We start from the raw sequence: 3495 nt of genomic DNA on the forward strand, positions 1-3495 counted from the left end.
CAGAGCGGGCAGGAGCTCCCGATACAGATCGGATCGAGCAGCGGACGGGGCTGCCGGCAGAACGACGCACGACGTGCAGCCAATAGGCAGCCCCGCGGGAGGTGGTGGAAGAATGCTGGCCGGGATGGGGCGACGACGAGGAGGCCGACGATGCTGCTGGCGGGGAGGACGGGAGGGGCAGCGCGAGGTCGGGGGAGCTCCTCTTGCACACCTGCTTGTCCTTGCGGGAGGGAGAGGGAGATCAGCTGGGGCTGAGGCTGGATCCGAGCGCAGCTGAAGCGGGGGTGGTCGGAGCAAAGAGATCCAGCCGGCGGCAGCCGCGTGCTCACGCGGCCACGAGCGCGGAAGCGAGAGCCATTCGACTCTATGCCTCACGTTGCCCAGATGAGCCAAACTCATTCATATTTCCAACTACTTTGCTGGTCGACCAAGCCCCCGCGTTACTCCACAAGGGTGAATCGGGAGGCGGCCTAGGACCGCCGCCACCCCTCCTCGTTGCTCCTCACAGTCGCCAGTGGGATACATTGCGACACAATGTAAGGAAAGAACATCGCCGCATCAGCCGGAAGGCCAGCAACACCACTCACACAACCCGGCGCATAACCTGAGCCACTATGCCTTGATATCCCACGACTACGAGAGCCAGCTTCCACATGATGAAGTCTGTTTTGAACTTTTGATACAGGCAACTGCCGCAGCTGGTAGCGAGGCACACTTTGTCGAAGATGCTTGTTTGTTTCTTTACGACATCGCTCCAACACAACAACACTAACCAGAGTCCACCACTCGGCAAGCAACGAGATCGCATCAGAAAGTGAACTAGTGGAGACGATAGGGCAAGAGACATGAAACCAGACCTGGTGGTGGTGAGCAAAGGAGCAGACGAGCAACATGCACGCCACCACAAGGTTATAAACAAACAAATCAAATAACTATTTTTCAATACTAAAAGAGAGAACGAGTCAATGTTTGATCAGTTGTTCGACCAACAAGGTTCTGAGAAGCACTCGGCTCCTACCCGACATAAGGCTATGCTAATTCTCTAACTCAAATTGCTGCAAAGTATCAGACCGAGAGATGTCTAAACAATAACAAAGCTACATTCCGTCCCCTAAACACGTTTAGCAACTGCGACGCAAACAAGCTACAAATAATGCAAACGACACGGTTCGAGATCTTGCCTAAAAGGAAGAATCGTACCTTCTTTTGTTTCTCTTCATGACTCCGACATTGTTTTGGTTTTCCCTATGATCTTCATGCATTATTTTGTAGTTGTTCCCTATGTATGTACATGATTTCTTCCACCATAGATAGACCTCTCCGCCTAGTGACGTGAATATGGGATAGAGTGTAGTATAATGGGAAGGTGATCAATATACCGGATGGTGAAGGTTGGTGTCAATTTATTAATTTTATATGAACCAACATCTTCAACAAAGATTTAACAAAAAAATTTCATGATTCTTGGGTCACAATATTTTTTAGGGTGCATGAGCTCAAATATTTGACGTTGTAGTAAGAATTGTTTATTTCATTCCTGGAGTCGAGGTTAAAAAATGGTAAGCATGCATAGGCGAAACGGTTAGCCTTCACCTAGCGCCTAGCAGACGCTTAGAGCATCTCCAGCCGCGCTCCCAACAACTCCTCTTCCCCAGGCATTTTTTTGCCATCGGCGCCCAAAAAAGGCCCAGTCGCGTCTCAGGAGCCCGTTTTTCACCGGTTTGGACCGAAACTGGCGCCGGCGGACCCAGGCCGAACCCGGCGCGCTGGGGGGCGCCTGGGGCGCCGGGGGACGCGTTTTTGGCGCGAACAGGGATGGGCCCGCCGAGTCAGCGAGACGTCGCTTCCTCGTCCTCATCGCCTCGGTTCCCGCGGGAATCAATGCCAAGGCTGTCGCGCTGCAGCGCCGGTCAGCCTCCATTGATGCCTCATGGGCGGCGTAGTGAAGGCGCCACCGACGCGCGTCCCGCCCGCTGCCGCCACGCGTCGCCCGACATGAAGGCTCTCACCGCCCCACTTCGGCTATAAAAGCCGATCTCCCCGCCGGTGAACGCCACAGTCGCCCCACCTCGCCTCGTATTGCCACACAAAGCAACACTCCCCCCTCTTCCCGCCTACGAGCAATGGCTGAGAGGTACCCTGGCGACGTCGAGGCGGCGAACGGCTTCGGCCGCCGCCATCTCCACGAGGAGGAGGCGCGCCTCCTCTACGAGGCCGACTATCCGGCGCCCCCGGACATGCGTGTGCCGGGGTCATGGAAGTTGAGCGCCGGCGGCGTCCTGATGCCACCGGTGCCCGAATGGGCTTCACGGCGGGCCGAGATCGCCTGAATCCGCTCGTCGCTGACGGAGGCACGGCAGAACGAGCCGAGGTACGCCGCCGACAGCCACACACTGTGGACGATGTACTTCGAGCGCCGCCGCGAAGACCAGATCGCCTTCGCCAACGGCATCATCCCCCGTTGACGCCTCAACGCCGACGGGCGGCGCGAGTGGTGGGGCGTGCCCGCCCGCACCCTCGAGGCCGTCCTTGACCACATCGAGACCGGCAACACGCGGCGCCTCGAGTACCCGCCGCGCCCGTCGTTCTCTCGCCGACGTGGCAGCTCCTGGACATCGCGGCGAATGGAGCCGGGGACGTCTCCTCGTCGGGCTCCTGCTCCCTCTCCTCCGGCTCGCCGGCGCTCCGCCCCCTCAAGCTGGAGCCGAAGGAGATGCCGCTTCGGTGCCGCACCCGCAGCGGCGCCCTCGTCATCAACAAGGGCGCCCGCCCCTCCCCGCGCCCCTCCCCGTGCTCCCTCCGCCTGGTCTGGCCGAAGTCCGAGCCGGGGCTGCTCCCCGTGAAGCCGGAGCACGCGAACATGGTGGCCCCCGACGACGAGGCCGCCCTCAAATGGGTGAGGGAGGACTACGTCCGCGAGCAGGTGCTCCGCCAGCGTCGGGCATACGCGGAGCTCCAGGCCCGGTGCCGCGGACGCGAGGAGGGCGGCATCATCGTCCTCGACAGCGACGAGGAGGGAGAGGCCGGGCCGTCCAACCCCCCACCGCGTGTCGGCGACCCTGGCCAGGGGTGCAGTAGGGACGGCGGCGGCTCCGACGGGGCGCGCGACGACGGCAAGGAGGCTAGCTACACTTAAGCTTACCAATACACATTATATTTGTGAAACGGTCATTTTAGATTTTTGGCGGATACAAGAAAACATCGTCTCTGCCAAAACTTATTACAAACAGATCAACTCATTCGCTTAATGGATAGGATTGAATGAATTGATGTGACATATTAGAAATTTAAATAAGGAATGGGATGCGATCATTTAGTATTTCTACCGCAGGTCAACATGTGTAACAATCTATCCAACGATCACAACACTTGATAGCATTTGTTCCTACGGTGAGCTAGCAATCTACTCCTCCACTCGCACGAGCAACCCAGAGGGGAAAATCTAGCCGTCGTCCTTAGCTTGCCCCCTCCTTGCCGCCACCAGCTCGCCCTGAC

This window comes from Triticum aestivum, chromosome 7D (genome assembly GCF_018294505.1).
Source record: "Triticum aestivum cultivar Chinese Spring chromosome 7D, IWGSC CS RefSeq v2.1, whole genome shotgun sequence".
Classification (NCBI taxonomy): domain Eukaryota; kingdom Viridiplantae; phylum Streptophyta; class Magnoliopsida; order Poales; family Poaceae; genus Triticum; species Triticum aestivum.